This window comes from Oryctolagus cuniculus, chromosome 5 (assembly GCF_964237555.1).
Source record: "Oryctolagus cuniculus chromosome 5, mOryCun1.1, whole genome shotgun sequence".
In the NCBI taxonomy this organism is placed as follows: domain Eukaryota; kingdom Metazoa; phylum Chordata; class Mammalia; order Lagomorpha; family Leporidae; genus Oryctolagus; species Oryctolagus cuniculus.
In genome coordinates, this window is record NC_091436.1 from 116,823,815 (window position 1) to 116,838,278 (window position 14,464).

Sequence of the window (14,464 nt, forward strand, 5' to 3'; positions counted from 1 at the left end):
AATTACATTTTTGCAGAATACATTTCCATGGTTCAGAAATCACAAAAGTATAAAAGGGGCTGTCCAGTCTTTAGAGTCTTTGACTCTGCCTCCCAGCCACCCAGTTCTGTTTCTCACAGGCAAGCAAAGGTAATACTTACACAGACAGAGCATCCCTAATCCAAAAATATGAAACCTGAAATGCTGCAAAATCTGAAACCTTTTGAGTGCCACAACTGGAAAATTCCACATCCGACCTTGTGTGACAGGGTGCAGTCAAAAGGCAGGGGCACTGAAAACTGCATATAGTTAGTTTCAGGCTGTGTGTGTGAGGTGTAGATGAGATGAATTTTGTGTTTACACTTGGGTCCCACCCCGAGATATCTCATTATCTTCAGGCAACTATTCCAAAACCCCAAAACCTCTGGGTTCCAAAATACTTCTGATCCCAAGCATTTCAGAGAAGAGGAACTCAACCTGTGTGTCCTCCGAGTTATATTTGACATATATATAACAACATGCAAACATATGTTATTTTTATCCTCTTACTACCCGAATGTTATTTATAGGCCTCTAATCTTTTGCATTTCAGAACTAGATGTATGGTCTTTCAATGTTGCTTTTAAACACATATTGACTTCCATCTCAGGTCCTGATTGAACACCCATTGTATGCCAGGCAGCATCCCAGAGCAGAGCCTGTACTCTCGAAAAGAACATCCCAAAACTACTTTTGAAGTAGTTACTATGCAGGGATTTTTAAAACCAGAGAAAGGCAAGCTTTGAAGAGAGTCTCATAGAGAGTGATACTCATCCCTCAGTACAGGAAAGATCTTTGGCTCAAAAGTAAAAGAATATAGCTGTGAGCTACCGTTAGTGCCTGTCACAATCCATACAAGTGTCCCTCTGCTCCTGCCCTTTTTAGAGGAGAATCAAGCACAAACATCGCAGTGGAATTCGTCTTTATACTGATGCAATGTGACACTCCGTCATCCCACTGACATTTAAAATTTCTGTAGGAGCAAAGGCTTAGTGGCAGGTGTGGCACTGGGCAGGCCTGGAGTCCCAGGCTGCTGAGTCCGAGGGAGAGGCCCCATTCTAGCCAGGCCCCAGAGTGTGGTAACCCACAGGAAGAAGGAAATGAGACAGTGTGTGGTAAAGAATTTTGCAGTGCCCCTAGAAACAGATGGCCTTTGCCTCTGGGAAACATTCTAGAAACCCATGGAATGTCTTATCTTTGTTTGCCCGGGGACCTCGGTCACCTACCTGGTCACCTGACCATTTGCATCACACCACAGTGTGATAGAGGGGAAATCTTTGGGTCACATCGGATTCGCTCAGCTCCAGACATGGGGAAAACAGAGCAGCCTCTTGGATGTCAACCATGCCTATGTGATGGACCCCCAGTAAGACCCCCAGACACCAAGGCTCCCCTGGCTGATGACGCCCCATGTGCCTTGTCACACATTGTTGCTAGGAGGAGTGAACAGAACCCATGGTTCCATACAAGGAGGACATTGGAAGCCCCCAGTTTGGATCAGCCTCATCAATCTCCCTGGGCTGACTGTCATCTGTAGCCTTTCTCTGTAATAAACCACAGCTGTGTGTATACAGCTTTTCGGCAAGTTCTGTCTGTCCTTTGAATGACCGGACCTGAGCATGGTTTAGGGAACGCTACCAGCTTGGATTTACTGTGTCATAAAGAAGGTGGCCTTGGGGACTGCGGCCGCTGAGCTCTTCAGGGAGGAGACGTTGACACAGCAACATGCTGGAGTCTGTAGTACTGAGTTTTGTGGGATGGCAGCAAGTTTGGGTGATTTTGCTCTGATTTTGATGTGTTTTATCCATCAAGTGCTATTGCCCGGTAAAACCTGAAGCCATTGTGCAAGTGTTGCCTTTTGGGTTTTAATCAGCTGCAAGAGGCCCCTCCATACTTGTCTTGGAGGAAACCAAACCAGGCTGGAAGGCTGGTTTCCTCACTGAATTAAAGGATCAGAGAAAAAAAAAAAAAAAAAAAAAAAAAACAAGACAAAACAAATGAAGGCCAGGCTCCAGTGAAGAAAAGTTCCCTTTGCTCTGTTCACTGTTGCCTGACCTTGAATTGTGTGACTCACTTCCCCATAGGGAACCAGTCCCCTGCACCCCCATCCTGCCTCAGGTAGCATTACCCTGCTTTATCACATTGCTTTGTGGGTGCAGGCTTCAGCACCACTACCCTCCCATGTTCATAATCACCAGACTTGATCGTGGAGTAGGAGGTCAGGGACAGGGTCGTCTATCCTAAAATAAAATCAGCATGCTGGAATGCTCAGTGCTGAACCCAGATTCAGGACTGCTTTCACGTGGGACAGGGAGCAAGAGGAGCAGGGGAAGGCATCAGGTCCACAGACTAACAGCGTGACAAATGAACCACTGGGCTAGAGTGCACGGCCACGGATAAATGGACGGTTGCAGGGGTTCCAGAATCTGGCATACAACAGGACAGCTGGGGTCTGGGGTTGTAGAGCTGCAGATTAATGCCGACATCATGTATCAGAGCACCAGTTGGAGTCTCAGTTGCTCTGCTTCTGATCCAGCTCCCCGCTCATGCACCTAGGAAAGCAGTGGAAGATGGCCCAAGTGCTTGGGCCCCTGCTATCCAGGTGGGAGACCTGGATGGAGTTCCAGGCTCCTGGCTTCCACCTCGCCCAGACGTAGCTGCTGCAGCCATTTAGGAAGTTAGCAAGCAAAAGGAAGATATCTTTGTCTCTATTTCTCCTCTCCATCATTTCTGCCTTTCAAATAAATGAATATATATTTAAAAAGAAGAATGCATCCATCTCCCAACTTCTACTCTCAGGCATGCATGTCTGCTGTGGGCAATTGCCCTTCTGCCTTCAGCCATGGGGTGATGCAGCAAGAAGACCCTCACCAGATGCTGGTCCCTTGACCATGGACTTACCAACTTCCAGAACTGTAAAAAATAAATCTCTGTTCTTCAGACATTACCCAGTCTCAGATGTTCCACTGCAGCAGCACAGAGTGGACTTAGACACACAGTGTTCCCCCGGTTCCTTTGTTGCCATGCAATTCACTTATCCACAAGTTACAGTCACCTGATATATTGTTGTTGTTGTTATCTTGAACAAACCATTTGTTTGTGTATTTATACTGCCTGTCTCCCCTAGCTTGAATGTAAGAGGAATTGGGTCTATGATGCCCACCTTTGCAGACTCAAAACCTAAAACAGTCCTGGTACAAAGAGGTTCTCAGAAAATGTTCTTCTTCCTTGGGTAACTTGATGCATTATCAAACATTCAAACAGTGGATGTAAAGTGAAGCTTCGAAGATGTGTGTGCAAACCTGCATGCACATTGCCTAATCCTTAGAGTGGGTGGAGCTTTCAATAGGAACAGAATGGGTTATAAATCCTCACTTAATCTCCCTGCAGCACTCCAGCAAACAGCGCCTAGAAGACTTGAGGTTAGTGGTGAATTCTTATAAACTCTTGTTGGACTGGCCTGCATAGTTAAAATATTTTGCTGCCAAATTTGCAATGTATAGTGAAAACTAGTTTTAACTCTGTGGTTAATTAAGCCACTAAACTTAATTACGAAAATAAAAAGAATATATGTATTATATATATTTTTTTCTGCAGAGTTGCTAGGGAAATGAAACTGGGATAGCAAACGTATATCTGGACAAGGCCTGTTGGAGACTTTCATCGCCTGTGCTGATATACCTATTATCAGACATGCCTCCACACCCATGTCATACATTAAATGTAATTTAAAAATTAAGTATATTTGATGTTAGCAGTATTTCCATTGATTGGGTGATATAATGTGCTTAATAAAATTGAAAACTAATAATTAATTTTTGAGCCATTGCATTTTTTCCTTCTCTAGCACATCTCAAGTGTCTTTGTAGGCAGTTGAAAAGGACATAGAGGCTGGCGCCGTGGCTCAATAGGCTAATCCTCCGCCTTGCGGCGCCGGCACACCAGGTTCTAGTCCCGGTCAGGGCGCCGGATTCTGTCCCGGTTGCCCCTCTTCCAGGCCAGCTCTCTGCTGTGGCCAGGGAGTGCAGTGGAGGATGGTCCAAGTGCTTGGGCCCTGCACCCCATGGGAGACCAGGAGAAGTACCTGGCTCCTGCCATCGGATCAGCGCAGTGTGCCGGCCGCGGCGGCCATTGGAGAGTGAACCAACGGCAAAAGGAAGACCTTTCTCTCTGTCTCTCTCTCTCAGTGTCCACTCTGCCTGTCAAAAAAAGAGAAAAGGACATAGGTGTCAGCCTCATTACACCTTGGTGCCTAACAGATGAACAATGTTGTCCTGTCTCTAAGTATCTACTCCATCTATGCTTGGGAGATTTAATCTGAATGATCTGACTGATCTGACACTGGGGTCTACCTCCAGGGTCCTGAGTACCCAGGGGACCATGCTGAGTTGCAAAGCGGAGGTTCTCTGAGTCCAGCTCTGACACAGTCTTTGGACAGCAATGAGTAGCTTTCCTGGAGGGGCTGGTTCCATGTAGGTAGCTCACTTTGTTTATTCTCCACGTGGCCTTGAGGACCTGGGGAGTGGGAATCTTCTTCTTGGCTCAGGTGTACTTTCCATCTGAGCAAATGTGAAGGCCTTAATGGAGTAAGTCAACCTGTTGTGAGTTTGGGAATGTGAATCAACCCAGTGGTAGGAAACTCAATTTTTGAAAATGAAATATGGGACTGTCTGGAAAATATCCTTAGCATATGAGCTTGGAATATTCCTCCCTCCTTAATCATCTTACTCCATAAGTGATCACCCACTACCCAGAGAAACATTTGTTTTGTGTGTAGTAAAAATGCCATGTAATACATGGCTTTTTTTTTTTTTTTGAAGGGGCTGGTTCCATGTAGGATGCCGTGTTGGCTTGGCTAATAACATGTCAAATTCAACTAATTAAGTCTTTTCCTAACATGTTATGTGCTAGAAATACAAAGAGAAAGAATCCCTGATCACCCTAACTTTCAAGTGAAATTGAAACTATAATAAAGCTATGCTTTAAAGCTATACTGAAAACCATGGTTGTGTTGCTAAAATTGTTTTCTTCCAATTTTAAAGTACTCTTTCTTTGACATATTATAAAAGGGTACTTTAAAAAGTTTGACCTAGCCTGATTAGGATGCCCATGTCCCACAGTGGACTGCCTGGTCCAGCTCCCAACCTTGGTTCCTGATTCTAATGCGCACTCTGACAGGCAGCAGGGACGCCTCGAGTCGCTGAGTTCCTGCCATCCACATGGGAGACCTGGGTTGAGTTTCCAACTGGAAAGGGTCTTTTCTCTCAAATAAATTAAAGATAAGAACTTTTAAAAAGTTTGTGGATAAGCGAACATATTCTGAAACATCACACGGTACCCTATATGTGTACAATTTTTTTAAAAAGTTTTAAGAAATAATTTAAAAATTATTTATTTGAGAGGTAGAGTTACAGACAGTGAGAGGGAGAGACAGAGAGAAAGGTCTTTCTTCCCTTGGTTCACTCCCCAAATGGTTGCAACAGCTGGAGCTGTGTTGATCTGAAGCCAGGAGCCAGGAGCTTTTTCCTGGTCTCCCATGCGGCTGCAGGGGCCCAAGGACTAGAGCCATCTTCTACTGCTTTCCCAGGACACAGCAGAGAGCTGGATTGGAAGAGGAGCAACCAGGACTAGAACCGGCATCCATATGGGATGCCGGTGCCACAGGCGGAGGATTAAGCTACTGTTTCACAGTACAATTTTTAATGTGTCAGTAATTTTTAAAGTTTTTCGGAAAATTAAAAAGAGTAATGCTGGGCTGGCGCCGTGACTCGCTAGGCTAATCCTCTGCCTTGCGGCACCGGCACACCAGGTTCTAGTCCCGGTTGGGGCACCGGATTCTTTCCCGGTTGCCCCTCTTCCAGGCCAGCTCTATGCTGTGGCCCGGGAGTGCAGTGGAGGATGGCCCAAGTGCTTGGGCCCTGCACCCCATGGGAGACCAGGAGAAGCACCTGGCTCCTGCCAACGGATCAGCGCGGTGTGCCGGCCACAGCGCACCGGCTGCGGTGGCCATTGGAGGGTGAACCAACGGCAAAGGAAGACCTTTCTCTCTGTCTCTCTCTCTCACTGTCCACTCTGCCTGTCCAAAAAAAAAAAAAAAAAAAAAAAGTAATGCAAAAATGTTTGAAATACACACATAGTTTCTTTTCACAATACACATTTTCATGAACTTTTTGAAGATTCCCAGTATGCATGGATTTTGTAAATTTTGCACCAAAATAAACATCTTTTAATTCTATTTTCCATGAACTTTTTTAAAAAGATTTTATTTATTTATTTGAGAGGTAAAGTTACAGAGAGAGCGAGATGGAGAGACAGAGAGAAAGGTCTTCCTTCCTCTGGTTCACTCCCAAGATAGCCATGATGGCAAGAGCTGGGGTGATCAGAAACCAAGAGCCAGGAGCTTCTGGGGATCTCCTTCTGGGTGCAGGAACCCAAGCACTTGGGCCATCTTTCACTGTTTCCCAGGCCACAGCAGAGAACTGGATGGGAAGAGGAGCGGCTGGGACACAAACCAGCACCCCACCCACGTGGGATGCCAGCACCGCAAGTGGAGGCTTAGGCTACTAGGCCACAGCGCCGGTCCTCCATGAACTTCTTGAAGTATTCTTGTACACTTAAAAATGTTGATCTCTTAAATTAGTCCCTTTCAAATCATATCCAGAAAAATCAGTAACAGTCATTTTTTGCTAAATTACTCAGACAATAGAGAAAAATATGTTTAGTTTTATCCAAATTTTTCAGTATGACTGTTAACATTGTTGGTTGAATTTCACTTTTCTGAGTAAGATGTGTGTTCAGGTTGATAAGAGTTTATATAGGGCAAAGAATGAGGGCATCAGAAGAAAAACAAGATCAGAAAGGTATTTCAAACTGGGAGAAACTAAGATTATCTCCTTCCAAATGAATGCCTCACTTGAAAGTTGAGGAACCTTACATTTCTTTCAGATCTTGCCCTAGGGCTGGGACCTGCACATCTGGTGCTTTGTTAAGTTTGAGAATTGCAAGGGCTTTCAATCCTAGGAATTCCTCTCTTGAAAAATGTACAGATTGATCTCCCATGGAAAATTGACTTATAATCCTCCCAACTGCCTTCTTCCCTGAACATTCACTATCCTTAGCCACATAAAACTCCAGCATGTGACCCTTTGCACAGCCTACTATTTAAACAGAACGTCCTGCACTTCCTGCCTGCCTGACCCCCCCTGCAAAGAACAGCTCTGGCACCACACCTTGGGCCCCAGGTGCAGGTTAGTTGGATTTTCTCTGTGAGTCCAGCTTCTCAGCTTTATCCTCATGTCTCTGGGAATCACCTGAGAACCTTGTTCAACACATAGACCGATTCAGTAGGCCTGATCCAGGGACTGAGCTGTTGCCTTCGTGACTGGCTCCCAGAAGCTGGTCCACAGTCATACTCAGAGAATGTTATGTATAAGAAGCAAGTGGGACTTTTCTCACATGTGAATGGTGCTGCGATCTGGAGATGTGTGTGTGTGTGTAGCACTTTCATCTTTACTATGGTCAGAAGTTTGCACACGTTATCATATGGGAGGGGAGCATTCAGAAGTAAGATTTTACTGAGTCCTTATTTTAAATTGTACATACTTTTCTCAAGCACTTACCTTCAAGTACCTGTACCCTTGCTCAGGAGTGACTCTGTGCAGAAACTTCAGTCACATGTGGGGCTCTTGTTTCCCAGCCCAAACCAATTATAAGAAACAAGTAGAAAAAGGAGAGGGAAAGGGGAATTGAAAATGCAATACAGGCCGGCGCCGCGGCTCACTAGGCTAATCCTCCGCCTTGCGGCGCCGGCACACCAGGTTCTAGTCCCAGTCGGGGCACCAGATTCTTTCCCGGTTGCCCCTCTTCCAGGCCAGCTCTCTGCTGTGGCCCAGGAGTGCAGTGGAGGATGGCCCAAGTGCTTGGGCCCTGCACCCCATGGGAGACCAGGATAAGTACCTGGCTCCTGCCTTCGGATCAGCGCTGTGTGCCGGCCACAGCACGCCGGCCGCAGTGGCCATTGGAGGGTGAACCAACGGCAAAGGAAGACCTTTCTCTCTGTCTCTCTCTCACTGTCCACTCTGCCTGTCAAAGAAAAAAAAAATCAACATGTGGGGCCTAGTTTTCATCAAAGGGCCATACGAGCAAAGCTTGTCTTGCAGTCTGCTCAGCCCGCCTGAGATATGTGCTGGGTCTCTGCACCCCTACCGCTCCTCTCAGGCAAAGTTTGTGAACCCTGAGGGAGGGGGCTCAGCTCCCAATGTCCTAAGACCCATGCAAGAAGCCTCCCTGGAAGCCAGGTTTGTTTAATTCACAACACACCTGTTGGCCAGTATCAGAGGCAGAAAAACCAGACTTGAACACACAGGTTTGAGTTTATGCTCACCTAATCCTCCCCCTCCCTGGGGTTCGGGGTGTTTCCGCAGCCGAGTTCTCAGGGTGTTTGCACTTTGGATGAAATTCAGAAAGAACTGCTCCTTTGTTCTCTGCGTTTTTCATTTCCCACAGATGGAATGAATATTTCCATTGCACCTGTGCTTTATGCTTTGCAATGTACTTTTATACAATGAGAATAATTGGGTTTACTGTTTGAAGCATAAACAAACTTGGTCTTCTGTGTTACCAGCTGTGGTTTATTCTGCTGTTTGTTGAAATTCCTTAGAGGTCAAGGAAAAAGGATTAGAGGGCATGGTTCAGCCTTTTACCTGTACTGTTTTGTGGGTGGCAAAGGGGATGCCAAACTAAATTGCATTTACATACCCTCATTCTGTAAGACTGGGCAATTCCTGTAATCCCGTGCTGAGTGCTCATTTCATCTGACTTACTTCACACTCTAGATGTTTTTGCTGGCAGGAGCTATTTTTATGCTTGGAGTTTCTAATCTAGTACTTTATCCATAGTAGGAGCTCAATAAATGATTAATATTGAAAGAATGAATAAAAGATTGAACCAAGGAATCTTTCAATTTTAGAAACTGGTATCTCAAAGTAGCATCCTGGCAGTATAATGCATATTGCGCAGCCACTGTGTCCAGGGTAATGCTGGGTTGGTTCCACAGAGGATAGAAAGGTCTTCCTTTGGTTCCACAGAGCAAGAAAGATGTGACCCCTGCCTTCTGGGAGTTAGCCACCTTGTTAGAATTTTGCTGTGTACCTTAAGGCATGTGGATGCGGCTGAAAAGCCCATGAGAGTATTTCAGGCATGGAAAGCCAAGACACTCTGGAAAAAAAAAAAAAAAAAACACCTAAATGAAAGATCTCCACGAGTGAGATCCCAGTGGAAAGAACAGGAGGTACCTTTCTCTAGAGGGAGGAGAGAACTTCCACTTTGACTACGACCTTGTCTAAATATGATCAGAGTTGGTGAACTCAAAAGGCTTCCATAGCCTTGGCAACTCATGACTAGAGCCTAGGATGAATACTGACACCATAAACAAGAGTGTCAATGTGTTAAGTCAACAACAGGAGTCACTGTGCACTTACTCTTCATGTAGGATCTCTGTCCTTAATGTGTTGTACAATGTGAATTAATGCTATAACTAGTACTCAAACAGTATTGTTCACTTTGTGTTTCTATGTGTGTGCAAACTGTTGAAATCTTTACTTAATATATGCTAAACTGATCTTCTGTATATAAAGAGAATTGAAAATGATTCTTGATGTGAATGGAAGGGGAGAGGGAGCGGGAAAGGGAAGGGTTGAGGGTAGGAGGGAAGTTATGGGGGGGAGCCATTGTAATCCATAAGCTGTACTTTGGAAATTTATATTCATTAAATAAAAGTTAAAAAAAATAAAAATTAAATTAAAACAAAAAAGAATTTTGCTGTGTAGGCTCCAGGGAGCACAGGTGGTTCCTGGGTGGGTGTGAGATGGTGAGAGGTATGGGGCCACTTCTCTGTGCTCAACTATTCTGGGAGGAGTTTCGTCTGGGGACTACAGGCCTACTGAGGATTTTAATATATGACTGATGCAGGATAATTGTACACATTTCTGGGGTACTGTGTGGCATTTCAATGCTGGATATAAAACAAAATGATCAAATCAGCAATTCCTCGTTTCTTTACATTCAAGTTCCTCTGTACTAACTATTTGAAATACACAATTAATTACTGTCAACTATAATTATCCTACTGTCGTATGGAGCAGCAGAAATTCTTCCTCCTAGCCTGCTGCACCCCAGCACCCTTCACCATCTTCTCACCAATTCCTCTTCTACACCTTTCCTGGGCTCTGAAATCAGTCATGATTCTATTCTTTGATGACACCCTCTAGGTCAGTCCATCATTATCCATCCTGAAAGTGGAAACTCTGAGGCCAGAGCCAGCTGTTTATGGGGTACACAAACATTTGCTGGTGTTTTTTTTTTTTCACAAGAAGTAGTGACTGGATATAATTTGAGGTGCTGGTTATTAGGTTATTAACAATCTGGCTTCCCAAGTCACATCCTTCCAGCTCTCATGTGCCTGAGAATGTGGAGAGAGCAGAGAGAGGTGAAATAGGGGAATCTCTGCAGGCTCTAACAAGGGCATCACATAAAATTCCCAAGTACACTACTGCACTGAGTATCACCAAGTGAAATTTATGTAAGTTTTAACTTCCTTTTACAAAATATCAATAATGGGGACTTGTAACTCTAAAACCCAAATGTCTCTGACTTTGAAAGAAGGGAATTTTTTTTTTAAAAGATTCATTTATTTATTTGAAAGGCAGAGTTACAGAGAGGCAGAGGCAGAGAGAGACAGAAAGAGAGGTCTTCCATTCTCTGGTTCACTCCCCAGATGGCCAAAACTGCTGAAGCTGGGCTGATTTGAAGCCAGGAGCCAGGAGCTTCTTCTGGGTCTCCCACGTGGGCGTAGGGGCCCAAGCACTTGGGCCATCTTCTACTGCTTTCCCAGGCCACAGCAGAGAGCTGGATCGGAACTGGAGCAGCTGGAACTTGAACCGGCACCCATATCTGATGCCGGCACTGAAGGCAGCGACTTTACCTGCTACACCACAGTGCTGGCCCTCTATTTGACTTTGGAGAGTATGAGGACTCCTTAACCTTCCTGCTAGGGGCACTCAAGAAGAGCAGAGGACTCCAGAGTTCGCTTCCCTTCCTCTCTTATATTTCTTCACTTTCATTTTATTGAAAAGTTCATTTTCAGGTTTGTCAGTGAGCTCCTGAATGTAAACATGGTTTCTCTAATCAGGGCATTTGCTTAGCAAAGTGCCTTTTCTTCTTCTTCTTCTTCTTCTTCTTCTTCTTCTTCTTCTTCTTCTTCTTCTTCTTTTTTAATCCTAGCATCTCTCAGACTAATAAAGTGATAGGTTTTTAGGAATTCCTGAACTTTCCAACCTGCCACATCTAAAGAGGCCGTTTAAAAGGAACAAATCTGGAAAGAGACCCAATATAGGTGGTGTCCAGGGAGCAAGAAGGGAAATAAACTTCTCTAAGGGTTAAAAAAAATGTAAGTCCAAAACAAAAGAGAGAGGGAACAGGACAGGCATAGGGAGGAAAGGCTTCCGACTACCTGCACAACCGTGTGGAGCAAATTGACTTTGTTAGCATATAATTATGGCTATCAACAGTTATGTTCTCATTATAATCTGTCAGTGATATTCAGCTTTTACTTTCTTCCCTTCACCCCATACTTGGCTTTTATTATTCACATAATGCAATAGAGCATCAGTGCTGATTTTGTGCAATACAAGCAACACATAGATATGAACTCTCTGTACACATCTGTGATCCAACTCAAAGCTAAGGGACATAAAATTGAAAGCCAAGCTAAATGATTTAAGAATGAAAGCAAAAACGAGGATTGAGCACTGCAAGAAATCAGAAGCAGTGCCTCATGTTCACACCAATTACACATGGAAATACCACCACCACAACAGTGATCGAATTCTGACTCATATACTCATTTTAAAAAAATCTCAAAAAACACGTTTCGTGCATTATAACCCTTCCATTATAGCACAGAAATGACATTACAAGACAAGCATAAGTGAGGTGAACGGTCTTTTCTAGTCGTTGTTGTATGATGCTGCAGATAATGTAGCCCTAGAACACTGGGGTCCTGCACATTAGTGCAGCTACTAGGATAAAGCAGTCCTCTGCAAGGGGTGCTGGACACCTGAAGAAATCTGCTGCAGCCACACTGGTTACATTTTCCACACAGATGAGTACAGCTACAATTAGATCTAAGTTTCTAAAAAGCTTTGCAATCTTTCTTGTACCAAAAAATTCAACAAAAGATACAAGTGAAAACTTGACCATACCTTCCTAGAGCTGCTGTTGTGTCAAAATCCAATAGAGTTTTAATTTCTTAATTTTGATTGTAAATGAATTAATCCTAGTGTACATCCAGGCTACCTGTTTTTAGCAATCAGAACACAAGACATCTTCAGGGGAGAGCCAGTGCAATTAGCTTCCAAGCTTATCTCAAGACATTGTCGCTGGCTGATGTTCTTATCCATAACCAGTTGTGATGTTTAGCTTTCACACAATGCCTGGACAGCTCTTAGAAGACCAATCCAACCATATGGCATTTGGAACCAAATGCTAGTTTCACAGAAAGGAAGGTCTGATCTTCTTTATGGTTTTCTTCTGGCTTAAAAAAAAACATGTGGGAACGTTGAAGTTTAACTATGGAAGAAGTAGCTTGCCTGTCCTTCTTTGGTGTGCCATTTACAAAAAACACAGACGTAAAACACTCACCAAAGGTTAGACCTTGATTGCATTCCTGAAAGGCAGATATGCTGCAAACATGCAGAGGCCTCATTTATTTTGCTTGACGTTTGATAACTAATCTTGTCTCCATTATTTGTGTACACCGATTACTGTGCAGGTTTTCATCCACTTTTATTCAGAGGAGGGCATATACACTCTGTAGGGCTGTATCTATCCAACTATGCCCATAAAAAACACTCAAACATCCTAAAATATCAAATATAAGACAGAAAAGTGCACCGTTAACCTCTGGAGAACAACACAAAAAAATGGCATGCACCTGGCTTTTCATGTTTCCCTGATACATCAAAACACAAATAAACCTTCTGTCCTTCACAAGTAGTAACATATTCCCTGGATTTTCTCAGGATTCTTTTATGACTCTTGCTACAGTTTCTGCTGTGTAATCATGTGCACAGTTGTATTTGTCAGCATAACAGTGAAATCCACAAAATAGATTTGTACATGGGCAAACTCTGCAAGGCCAACCAAATGTTGGTTAGCTTTGCTTACTTTAACTAAAACACTGAAGAGGAAGTCCTTAGGAAGAAGAGGGTTGATTTTTTAATTTTATTTTTTTAAACTTTTATTTAATGAATATAAGTTTCCAAAGCATATCTTATGAATTACAATGGCTTTTCCCCCCTATAACTTCCCTCCCACCCCCAACCCTCCCATCTCCCGCTCCCTCCCCCCTTCCATTCACATCAAGATTCATTTTCGATTCTCTTTATATACAGAAGATCAGTTTAGCATACATTAAGTAAAGATTTCAACAGTTTGCTCCCACACAGAAACATAAAGTGAAAAATACTGTTTGAGTACTAGTTATAGCATTAAATCTCAATGTACAGCACATTAAGGACAGAGATCCTACATGAGGAGTAAGTGCACAGTGACTCCTGTTGTTCACTTAACAAATTGACACTCTTGTTTATGGCATCAGTAATCACCCTAGGCTCTTGTCATGAGTTGCCAAGGCTATGGAAGCCTTCTGAGTTTACTGACTCTGATCATATTTAGACAAGGTCATAGTCAAAGTGGAATTTTCACCTCCCTTCAGAGAAAGGTACCTCCTTCTTTGATGACCTGTTCTTTCTAGCCATTCTATGAATCTGCTGTGTATGAGGGTTGATTTTTGACTTAAGGTTTGGATGTTGTTGACCAAGACAGAATGGCCCCATAGGTTCAAGCACCTGATGAGGAGGATGGCGAATGGAGGGATGATCTCAAGGCAAACCAGGAAGCAGACATAGGGATAATATGTATGTGTCTCCCTTTATACAGCCCTATGATTTGTTCATAGGGGCACCTCCTTAACAACCTCCAGCATCCTCCAAGCTATGACACCACATGCAACAGTGTCTATTTTTGCTGTTATCTTGAAGCACCCATTGTTGCATATGAGGTGGGAGGGTTGGATGTGAGCAAAGAAGACTCAGCCATCGCCCTGCGTGGCATAGAGCCTCAGAATTTCCAAAGCACTGTTCCTTGTGTTTTAAAAATTTTACTTATTGGTAAGGGAGAGACATTGAAAGAGAGAGATCCCACTGATCTGTTGATTTACTCCCCAAATGCCTCTGGGAACTCAATATGGTTTCCTACATTGGTGGCAGGGACTCAACCACTTATGCTATCAACTGCCACCTCCCAAGGCAGGTGTTGCAGGAAGCTATAAGCAGGACAGGAGCTGGGACTCCACCTTGAAAGGCTGCAGATCACCTAGGGTAATTCC